The sequence below is a fragment of the Aotus nancymaae genome, unplaced genomic scaffold (assembly GCF_030222135.1).
Source record: "Aotus nancymaae isolate 86718 unplaced genomic scaffold, 86718_ANA_hifiasm-v0.15.2.pri h1tg000077l, whole genome shotgun sequence".
Lineage (NCBI taxonomy): Eukaryota > Metazoa > Chordata > Mammalia > Primates > Aotidae > Aotus > Aotus nancymaae.
In genome coordinates this window covers 18,301,420-18,314,050 of record NW_026988492.1, presented here as the reverse complement: position 1 = coordinate 18,314,050, position 12,631 = coordinate 18,301,420, and positions in this window count along the sequence as shown.

The following is a 12,631-nucleotide window of genomic DNA, read 5'->3' as shown; positions in this document are numbered from 1 at the left end:
TCAATAGAGTTTGAGACAATTATTCTAAGTGAATTAACTCAGAAAGGAAAAACCAAGTATCCTATGTTCTCACTTGTAAGTGGCAGCTAAGCTATGAGGATGCAAAAGCCAAATAATGATAGAATAGGCTTTGAAGATTTGAGGAGGGGAATGGTGAGGGGTGGTGAGGAGTAAAAGACTACACATTGGGTTCAGGTTCACTGGTCAGATGACAGATGCACCAAAATCTTAGAAATCACTGCTAAAAAAACTTATCCATGTAACTAAAAAACCACCTATTCACCAAAAACTATTGAAATAATTTTTTTTTTAAAAAAAGAACATTAGTTTCCAGAAATGAGCAGAGATATGAAAATGAAGAGTTGTTGATGAAGGGATATGAAGCCTCGGTTATAGAAGATAAGTACATTCTAGACGTCAGCTGTGACAGGTTGCACCTATAGCTGACAAAACTGTACCGTGCACTTAAAAACGTCTTCATGCTGGTGCAGTGGCTCGTGCCTGTAATCCCAGAGCTTTGGGAGGCTGAGGCAGGAGGATCACTTGAGCTCAGGAATTCAAGATCAGCCTGGGTAACATAGTGACACCTGGTCTCTATAAAAAATAGAAAAAGGAGCTGGGCATGGTGGCACACACCAGTAGTTCCAGCTACTCAGGAGGCTGAGTTGGGAGGATTACTTGAGCCCAAAAGCACAAGGCTGCAGTGAGCTATGATTGTATCACTGCATGCTTCAGCCTGGGTGATCCTGTCTCCAAAACCGAAAACTGGAAAAAAAAAAAAAAAAGAAAAAAAAAAACTTCTTAAAAGGGTAAATTTCATATTAAGTGTTCTTATCCCAATTAAAAAAAAAATTAACTGGTAAACAAAATAATGTGCCAAACAACTTCAAAATTGTAATTTTATGTTACTGGTAAGCTGATTAAACAAGACATTTGAGATGGGGAGAGCAGAAATTAAGAGAGAGGAAAAAAATAGAGTTCATCAGTAATTATTCTTTCACTTTTGAATTTGATATTAGGAGAAAAACATGTTTATGGAAAGCTACAAGTGAAAATAAAATTTAACATTTGTTAAAACAAGCATGGTTTACCCAGAAAATAAAAGAAACAATTTGAAAGTTCAAAAATAAAAGTTATGGTAAATGAATATAAACTGAGACAAATCAATTGTGACAATAAAGTCAAGTAGGTTGGTCTTCCTCTCATGAAAGATATGGTCCTTTAAGAACAAAAGCCAATAGAGAGAGCTTATCGTGTTCACCTAACAAAAGAGAACAGTTGAATCTTAAAGATACACCAGGTACATTCAAATAAATAAACAAAAGCAAAATCAACAATATAAATTCCAGGTATAAAATTTAAGACAAAAAGCATTAAATAAAAATGTCAATTGATATTTAAGGATAAAATTCCTAATAAAGGTATACAACAACAAGCAGCCTTTATACACAAAATAAGATAAAGTATAAAAAGCAAAACTATAAAATATGTGAAGAAATTAATTTAGGGTCATGGAAAACTGTTCTAGGGCTATTTATTCAGTAGACTAAGTAGATGCAAAATAAGTAAGTACGTAGAGAACGAGAACATAGTAGAATTACATTAGAGGTATGTATATTTGTATTGGTATATACTTTACGTGTGTGTGTGTATACCGGTGTGCATGTACATATGTATGTATGTATCTTCTACCATCCAATCTAAGATTGCATCTTCATTTTAAGTGTCCATGAAACATTAGCAAAAATTTGAGCACATTTACGTCAGGAATTTTCCAATTATTTCTTTAGTTGAAATTTTATCAGGAAACAATGAAAGCAGAGTTTTTCTGGTTGAAGAATGACTCGAGATTCTCAAAGCGTTCACTTAGCCTTGCATTTTTTACTTGATATGGTTTCAAATCACATTGTATAAACCGAAATTAAAAATTAAAAACTAAAATTCTAAAAATTAAAATACCTCTATGAGGTCATGAAGATTTGTCTTTATAATTTACCTAAGCATAATGTAAAACATACTTATATAATTTTAAATTAAAATAGAATTGTTATGTTAAAGAAGAAATAAGGAATCAAAAACGAAATTTCAATCTATTTAGAAAGTAAAGAAAATGAGTGTATATAACAAATTAAAATTCATGAGAGACTTCTTCTTTTAGCTATAATATAGAAACTGCTGTCAAATTATGCCTGCTGCTATAAACAACCATAAAATCAGACAAAATATATGTTACAATGATTTTTAGACATCGAACAACAGAAAGTCTAAGACAACAATCTCACCACAACTTGAGCCCAAGATAAACTCAACTCTCTTGGAACAGTTTCCAGATTATGCCACAGTGATCTGACATCCAAGCATAAAATAGCGCTCATGCTACACTGAGGAGGAGACATCAGCTTTCAGGCTGACTTCAGTGGCTGGAGATTGCAGGACATGAGACACAGAGGAATAAATGTGAAGAAGAATAAATATGGCAGAAATATGTGTAGAGTTTCCCCCAAAGTTTTTGGTGATGGCTGGGCTACAAATGCACAAGTCCTGACTATGGCCGGGTACAGTGGCTCATGCCTGTGAACCCAGCACTTTGGGAGGCCGAGGGGGGTGGATCACCTGAGGTCAGGAGTGCAAGACCAGCCTGGCCAATATGGTGAAACCCTGTCCCTACTAAAAATACAAAAATTAGCTGGGCGTGGTGGTGGGTACTTTTAATCCCAGCTACTTGGGAGGCTGAAGCAAGAGAATCACTTGAACCTGGGAGGTGGAGGTTGCAGTGAGCTGAAATCATGCCACTGCACTCCAGCCTGGACAACAGGAGCAAAACTCCGTCTAAAAAAAAAAAAAAAAAAAAAGATCTGACTACTTGAGGCCTCCCAGAAAGTTTCTCATATAAGTTTGTGAGTGGAACAGGATACTAGAAACTGAGCAGTGCTAGAGGATGCTAGAGTACTAGCCCAATATGTATGGAATAAACTTATTAACAGCTTGGATTTAAGAGGAAATCTTATATAAATAAAAATGAAAATACAACAAATTAAAATATGTGGGACACAGCTAAAGTAGCATTTAGAGGGAAATTTATAGCATTAAATGCTTATATTAGAAAAAACAAAGTCTTATAATCATTTTAGCTTCAATCTTAAGCAAGTATAAAGAAAGAAGACCGAAATAAACTCAAAGGAAGCAGAAGGAAGGAAATAATAAAGATAACAGAAAGCAATGGAATCGAAAGCAGGAAAGGAATTGAGAAAGTAATTTTATCAAAAGCTGACTGTTTGAAAAGATTAATACGATCGATAAACCCCTAGCAAGACTCACAGAGAAAGACAAAAATGGTTAATATCTAGAATGAAAGAGGAAATCACTACAGACTCATTCGAGCTAAAAGGATAATAAAGGAATTCTCCAAACCAAGTTTATGCACATAAATTTGAGAAATTGGATGAAATCAATCAATTCCTTAAGAACCACAAATAACTGAAACTCACTGAAGGTAAAAGAGATAATTTGAGTAATCTTAGAACTATGCTAAAAATTAAAAAAACAAAACTTTCTGAAAAAGAGATCTTCAAGCCCAGTTTCACTGGTAAATTCTATCAAAATTTCTAAAAGAATTAACATCAATTCTATATAATCTCTTCCAGAAAATAGATTATGAAACAATACTAAACTCACTTTATGGTACCAACATTACCCTGATTTAATACAACAGCAACAAAAACAAAACTGGCAGACTACTGAAAGAAAAATATAAACCAAGATTCCACCTTAACACAGAAGCAAAAATCTCGACAAAATATTAGCAAATCAAATATAGCATGAAAATACTATACCACGACTGAATGCGTGGAGTTTATTACAGAAATGCAAGACAAGTTCCATATTTGGAAATCAACTAATGTTTTCACCACACTGACAAGCAAAAGAACAAAGCTCCACAATCATGTGAATTGATACAGCAAAAGTGATTGACAATAGTCAAAATCCATGTATAATAACTTTTGGCAAACCAGAACTAGGAAAATTTTTTCACTTGGCAAAAGACATCTACAAAAATCCTACTGCTAACATCATTCAAAATTCTGAGAGGCTGAACGCTTTTCCTTCTAAGGCTGGGAACAAAGCAAGGATGTCCACTCTCACCACTCATATTCAAAATTGTACTGGAAATTCTAGCCAGTGAACAAGGCAAGTAAAAGAAATAGGAAGGAAGAAATAAAACTACTCCTTATTCCAGGTAATATGATTATCAGTATAGAAAATGAGGAATCTAAGAATCTGGCAAATACTCCTAGAACTAATGTGTGTAGCAAGATGACAGGATACAAGGTTAACACACTAAAAGCTGTTGTATTTGGGTAGTTTAACAATTAGAAATTGGAACCAATTAGAAAAACAAAACAAACATAAAGTCAGCAACTATGTAGTTTGGCATTTTTTAAAAAGTCAAATGTCATTTTACCATATGACCCAGCAATTCTATTCCTTGTTATTTACTCATAAATAAAAACATATGTCCACACAAATCTTACACATAAATTTCTACAGTGCTTCATTTATAATTATCAAAATCTGAAACAGCACAAAAGGGTAAACAAATGATAATACATCTATGCAATGAAAAACTACTCGATAATAAAACATGAATGAATTACTTATACATGCAACAACATGGATGAATTTCAAACACATTATGGCTAAGTGAAAAATCTAGACTCAAGGAGATACCTACCATATGATTCCATTTATAAGACAACCCGAAAAGAAAAATCCATAGAAACAGGGAATATATTAGAGGTTTATGGTTGCTGCAGGTTAGGGTAGGGGACTGACTACCAAAGCACATGACGAACATTTCTGAAATACTATGGATATTCTATATCTTATTACTTTATTGATAGTATATGCTTGACCAAATTCATTGAACTAGACACAGGAAAAGGGTGAATTTTAATGTATGTAAATCACAACTTAATAAAACTATTTAAAAACACATATTATAAAAAGCAAAGAGTCTTAGCAAATTAGAGATGGAAGGGAATATTTTTAATTTGGTAAAGCGCTTGTATAAAAACTGCAGCTAATGTCAGACTTATGGTGAAAGACTGAATACTTTCTCCCTAAATTTAGGAAGAATTTGGAGATATATCTATAGACAAAGATTTTTGTATTAGGCACAAAAAGCAAAAACCAAGAAAATAAACTTATACATTGATAACTGATAACATATCAACCAAAGTTAAACTTTTGCTCATCAAAAGATACCATTAGGAAAATGGACAGTAGAGCTGCGGATGGGAAGATACTATTCTCAACACATCTTTCTGGCAAATATGATGTATCCAGGATTTATACACACATTCTGTAACTCAAAAAAAAAAAATCAATATTTTTAATGACAAAAAGGTTTTATAAGATACACTGCATAGAAAGATATACAAATAGCCATTAAGCAGAAGAAAAAGCACTCAAGATGATCAGGCATTAGGAAAACGTGTTACAACCAAAATGAGATATCACTCCTCACTCACTAGAATGACTAAACTGGAAACAACCCAAATGTCCACCAACGGAAAAAGAAATAAAAAGATTTTGGTATTCATGTAATAGAATGCAATCTGGCAGTCAAAACGAATGACCAATTCATATATGCAACCACACAGATGCATCTTAAAAATATGATGCAGATTTAAAAAAGCAAAATAATTCATACTGTATAATTCCACTTGTATGAAGTACTAGAAGAAGCAAACCTAATCTAAGATTATAAAAATAAGAAAGGTTGTTGCTTAGAGGTGGAGGATTTAGGAAAGAGGCATGAGAAAACTTTCTGAGATGACGACAATATTTTTAATCTTGAAAGTAGGAGGAGTTATACAAGTTCATACATTATACACAAGTTTTGTGAATTTCACAGTATACAATTAAACTTTTATAATAATATGGATGAAAACTACAGCAAGAAATGTCTTTTACCCAATCAGACTAACAAAAATCAGAAAACTTGACAATGTACTTGTTAGTCAAGGCTGTGGCAGACAGATACAGTGGTGCTGAGAATAAAAATGCAAATTGGTATAAACCCGCGTGGTGGAGAACTTGGCAGTATCTGGACCACATTCACAGGTTTATTCTTTGATACAATATATCCACCTCTTCGAGTCTGTTCCAAAGATATTCTTGCAAAAATACAAAATGACTGACAAATAGGGTCATTCATTATACGCTATTTTAAATAGTAAAAAAAGAAAATACCTTAAAGCTTCAGTCATAGAAGGCAGATTTATAAGCATTTGTAAATCGTAATGAACTTAGGAAGAACATACCGTGAAAACTCCTTCTAACCTTTCCTAAAAAGAACAGGGAGACATTAACTTGAGTGATAGTACAAAGGGAAGGGAAGCAAGCGTCACTGGTGAGTAGGAAGAGATTAGTGAATGCTTACACTAATTCAGCAAGCAGCATATGATAATTCATGATATAACGTATTTCCAAAAATTTTGAAATGCTTCCACATTATATTTTACAAATTTATGTATTTAAATGTTTTTATTACAAAATAAATGGAGCAAAAGGGCAATTCAAGACTAGAAAAGAGGACAACAGGTACCATTATATTATGAGAAAATAAATAATAAACATAACACCAGAACTAGAGAAAAACAGCCATTTTGGTAAATGAATGTAGGTGCTACATCTTTCTAACAGTTGGAGATACATCTATAGTAATTCTAAAAGGGAGCAAATGCAAACAAATTGAGATAATAATCATAGCGAAATTTTAAATCATAGGAGAATAACATTCAGGACAGTGGTTGATACATTTGAAAATATTGATAAACTGATTCGTTTTGCAGAAAAAAATAAGATAACCAAAATTGTATTCAAGAAACAGAGAACTTAGAAGAGATTTAAAAAATTTTCAGAGAATGTTCTTTAAAATGCAATCTTCCCAGTTAGTATAATAAATGATTTCTTTCAATTTAAACTTGTAGTTTTAAGAAACAGAATGTGAAGAATAAGACAGAGCTATTCATAACTCAACCAAGCACAGAAAAGAAACTATACTAACCTCGTTTATGAGTATTGTGGTTAAAATCCTAAATAACACAAGAAGCTGAAATCCAGCTATATTGTATATTAAAGAATAATCCAATGTGATAAAATAGAGTTTATGCAGAATTTCAAGTACAACTTTTTTCTTGAGTTCTCTATTTTCTCCCCTGTTCCTCAAAATATCCCTGTGGAATATATTGGTGGCAAGAACACTAGGACTTAAAAAAATCACTTTATACCATGTCTCCCTAGGCCATGAATTCAGGTAAAAGGGACTGAGATTCTAATGGATTGGGATAGAAGGTGTTTGAAGCAGCTCAGCCTAAAGGCAGATCTTAAAAAAGGAACACGATGGGAATGAATTACTCGATACGCAACAGAACAAGCAGAGTCATATTTTTTTAGAATTGTCTAAAAGGTACATATCTCTAGTAATGCATAAATAATCATAGAGTCCATGAAATAAAATAAATAAGTAACTCACTAGGGAGTTACTTGGCATGTAATACAAACATTTCTCCAAGTTGCTTTACAGGGGTCTGATTCAGACCACTAATCTAGTCATGACACACTAGCATCTTTCTAGACCTGGTTTACTTTATAAATGCAGAGCCCTTTGAAAAGTGGAAGTGTTGCTATGCCTCATGAAAGATTACGGTATGTCATATAAGAGTACAGTGTGAAAATTCCTCCTATCCTTTTCTAAAGGATGTGGAGTCACTAACCTTCATGCTAATACCTGAAGAAAGGAAATAATCAAATTTTAGTGATGAGTGAGGAGAGACTGGTGGCCATTTATATTAATTTAACAAACACTATTTTCTTTAGAATTTAATTACTGACAGGGCACCATCCTAAAAGGAATAAAAGGAGTTTCAGGTTAAAAAATGAAGTTTTTACCAAGTCTGTTTTTAGAGGACCTAATATACACAAAACTATATTAATGAATATTTTCCAAGTTCTTGAATATATAGAATAGATGTCTGGAACTGAAGGAAACCTCACATTGTTTCCCTGACTCACAGAATAAGAGATATTATGGTACAAAGAATAGTAAATCTATACTCACCAGTGAAAATGGTGGCTCAAAATCAACATCATCTATATTTCTACTCTAAACAGGATGTGGCATATTTCAGTCAGCCAACACTAAGCAACAGCTAGAAAAAATAATGGATATATTTTACAAAGTAATATTTGTAGGGATACCAGAAAGGTCAAAAGAACTGGTTCCACAGAGAAAGAACCCTTCTCGTTTGGGCAAATAATTGACAGATTCTATGATCTGAATGTGGTTCGTTTCCAGCAAAACTTATGTTGAAATATGATTCCAAATTGTCAGTGTCAGTGTGAATGCTGAGAAGTGGGAACTAGTGGGAGGTGTTTGGGTCACATGGGTAGATCCTTCATAAAGAGACTAATGCCTTCTTGTGGGGGTGAGTTCTCACTCTTGCACAACTTGGTTACTTACCATCAGAGGGGTTGTTCCTTCTCATATTTAGACTTTTTTACACATGCCCACTCCCTCCCTTCTGGTTTCTACTATGAGTTGAAGCAGTACATGACCCTCATCAGATAGGCTATCTGATCTCGCACTTCCCTACCTCTGGAATCATGAGACAAATAAACTTATTTTCTTTATGAATTACTTAGTCTCAGGTATTGTGTTATGGCAACACAAAATCCATTAAGTCACTAACCATTTACTTCTCTGAGGCCATTCACTTGCTCTAAGGGCAGGTGCAAATTCATTTGCCTAGGGAAAGGCACCCTAATAGGGGAAAGAGAAACCAGTAGAGTTTTTGACAGACAGATTAGAAATGATGATTCCCAAACACACGGTTTTTACCAGGAGATGTTAGTTATGTTCTGGAATTGTGCAATACACTGAAGAGAAGCCAAGTAATTTATAGATGGCAGACTAAAATCTCCTGCAATGCATAAGAAATATATCTTGCTAGAGATAGGAAGTTTGACATAAATACATGGTGAGTTTCTCCTTAAGACATATGGTAGATTTTTGAAGCTGTCTAGAGTAGGAGCTAAAGAGCTAAGCTCAAAATCTTCAAATAATAGAACTGAGTCTTGTTTAATTTTTAGGGCTAAGGAGAAGAAACTAACCAAAATCTCAATCAAATCCCAAGGTAGACTAGAGATGAAGAAAAGGGATGAACCACAGTTAAACTAAGTTTCACTAAACACAGCAGAAGACAGGATGAGTGAGCCTGAAGACAGGCTAACTGAAAATATCTAAAACACAAAGAGAAAAAATATAGAAAGAACAAAACAGATTTAAAAATATATTGGAGAGCAGATAAAGCATGAGAGAGAAACAATACTAGAAGAGATAATCGTTTTGAAAAATTTCAAAGCTAATGAAAGATATCTACACAAATCCAAAAAGCTCAAAGAACCTCAAGAAGGATCAATTAAAAAAAACCCACACAAAGCTCAAACTGCCTAAAACAAAAGAGTATTTTACAATGTTTAAAGTTTTCCATTTTGTCTCCTCTATTGTATGCTTACTTTTGTATTTTTCAGTGGTTACTCTAGAGATTATAACATGCATTCTTATGTCATCATAGTGTACTTTGAATTAATGTTATATAAATTAACAAGTTAATAATTTATAACTATATATTTCATTTTACCTTCCACCAACCCTTTATAGCACTGCTAACACATATTTTATTTCTGCCTGTATTTAAAACTCTGTAATGTGTTGGCTTTATATTTGCCAATTAACTTTTAAAAATCAGGGGAAAAAGCTTCTCATATCCACCTACACATCTTTTTATTACTCTTTTTTCTTTCTTGATATCGTAGCTTCCATTTCCATGTTAGGAGAGGTCATTTCTGCCTAAAATTATTTTAGTATTTTGTGTAGTGTGTTTCCAGGCATGATATACTCTCTCAGTCTTTTTTCCCTTGGTTTTAAAATATCTTCATGTCTGTCCTCCTTTGTGAAGGGTGTTTTTTCTGTAATATAATTCTAGGTCGATAGTTTATTATTTTCTTTCCAATACTTTAAAGATAACCCATCTCTTCTGGCTTGTATTGTTTCTAATGAGAAGTCTGTTGTCAGTCTCATTGTTCTCTGATTTAATGTCTTTTCTGGATGCCTAAGAAGATCTCATCACCTTTAGTTTTCAGCTGTTTGACTATGATTGGCTTGGGTTTAATTTCTTTTCCCTTTCCTTTCTTTCTTTCTTTTTTTTTTTTATTCTTAGAGACAAGGTCTCATTTTGTCATCCAGGCTGGAGTGCAGTGGCACCATCATAGCTCATTGCCACCTTGAACTCCTAGCTTCAAGGGATCCTCCCACCTCAGCTTCCTGAGTAGCTAGGATGACAGATGTATGCTACTGTGTCCAGTAATTTTTTAATTTTTATTTCATAGAGACAGGGTTTCATCATCTTGTGCAGGCTTGTCTCCAGTTCTTGAGCTAAAGTGATCCTCCTGCCTTAGCCTCTGAAAATGCTAGGATTACAGGCATAAGCCACCATGCCCAGACCGGAATTTTTATTTTATGTGTATCCTGGTTGGGATTACCAAGTTTATTGGCTGTCTGTATGCATCCATTTTTGGAAATTATTGGCCATTATTTCTTCTAATATTGTTTTTGCCCCATTCTCTCTCTCCTCTCTTTCTGAGATGGAAATTAAATGTATGTGAGATCATTTGATATTGTCACAAAATCTCTGATAGCCTTTTTTCTATTCATTTATTTCTCCTGTGCTTCAGGTAATTTTTCAAACTGTTTACAAATTCCATTGTGTCTAGTCTTTTGCTACCCTATTCAAAGAATTCATTTTTTATAAACTATTTTCAGTTCTATAATTTCCTTTTGATTAAAAAAAGTTTTGATATCTTTGTTGAAATAATTCAATATTTTACTCATTTTTCCCAAATTTTCTTCTAAAGTTTTTAAGGTATTAGTACTGTTGGCTGGGATTGGTGGCTCACACCTGTAATCCCAGCACTTTGGGAGGCTGAGGCGGGTAGATCACTAGGTCAAGAGATTGAAACCATCCTGACCAACATGGTAAAACCCCATCTCTACTAAAAATACAAAAATTAGCTGGGCATAGTAGCACATGCCTGTAGTCCCAGCTACTCAGGAGGATGAGGTAGGAGAATCGCTTGAACCCAGGAGGAGGAGGTTGCAGTGAGCCGAGATTGCACCACTGCACTCCAGCCTGGCCACAGAGTGAGACTCTGTCTCAAAATATATATATATATGTTATATGTGTGTGTGTGTGTGTATATATATATGTTTTACAAATATGTTAAATATATATGTTATATATATGTTAAATATATGTGTTATATGTATATATATGTTAGTACTGTTATACTAATGTCTTTGTCATCCTTGGTCATTTATAAGTTTTCTCTTTTTCGGATTTTTTAAATTCATGAGTCATACATTTCTCCCTCTTTGGATATTTCATAATTTTATTATATAATAAACATTGTGTATAAAATAATAGTAGGGACTAAAGTACTTATTATTAGACCTCCAGAAAGTACTTGACCTTTTCTCTGTCAGTTATCTAATAAGTTAGACTATCTCTGATCTACTAAGAAGCTGAGCTGTGTCAAGGCTGGGTTGCTTCAGCTCACCTCTACATTTTAAATGTCTTGGGAATGGGATCAGCCTTCTCTCTCCAACAGGATTTTAAATCTAAGTATAGCAAGACCGATCTCTCTCATCTCCTTCCAGCTTCTTATGCAGCTGCATATTTAAGGGAGAATTGGTCAGTGGAGAAAACGAGTTCTGAGTGTGAAGCTCCTCCGTATTCCAGTCTGCCATGACAGGCCTTGGGGAGCTATTCAAAATCTAGCTGGCTTCTTCTTGTCCCAATATAGTTTTCTTCTGCCTACAGCAAGTACACTTTTCCCACTGCTCATGCCTTGAGTTTTTGCAAATATTCTAGTAATCAAAGCAGTCACTGGTCCCTGCTCACCAATTATATACTTGTCTCACTCTAGAATTTTGTTTATTTAGACTTCTCTGCATCCACAGATTTTTATGCCTTTAAAGAAAAACTTTTTTTTTTTAGTTTATCTAGTGTTTTCTTTTGTTACAGCTGGAATGGTGGTCTTTTGTGGCAATATAGAACTTTTCAGAAGCGCAGCTCTCTAGTTACTCTTTTTAATTATTTTTAATTCCAATAAGTTGATTACCCCAGATTCTCTATTTTAGGACTTAAGAATTCCTGAGCTGAGCAGCATATTTTCCTTGCAGTTCTGGGTTCAGTTCTAAAAGAGGAGCATGTATAGATAGAACTGTATGTACAGTGCTTACAAATTCAGGCCGTAGAACTCAGCTAAGCTCTGTCCAAATTCTGAAACTGCTGCTCCCTAGCTATGGGCAAGGTACTTGAATCCCCCAAGCTTGCCTCTTCTTTGTACCATAAAGACAATGGTAGTAGGTATCACATATGGTTAAATACACAACACACACACACACACACTAAGAACAACATATGGCACAAAGAAAATAGTCAATTAATTCTGGCTATTTTTATTAAAAGGCAAATGATATTATGAAAGGCATTTGGTTAAACCT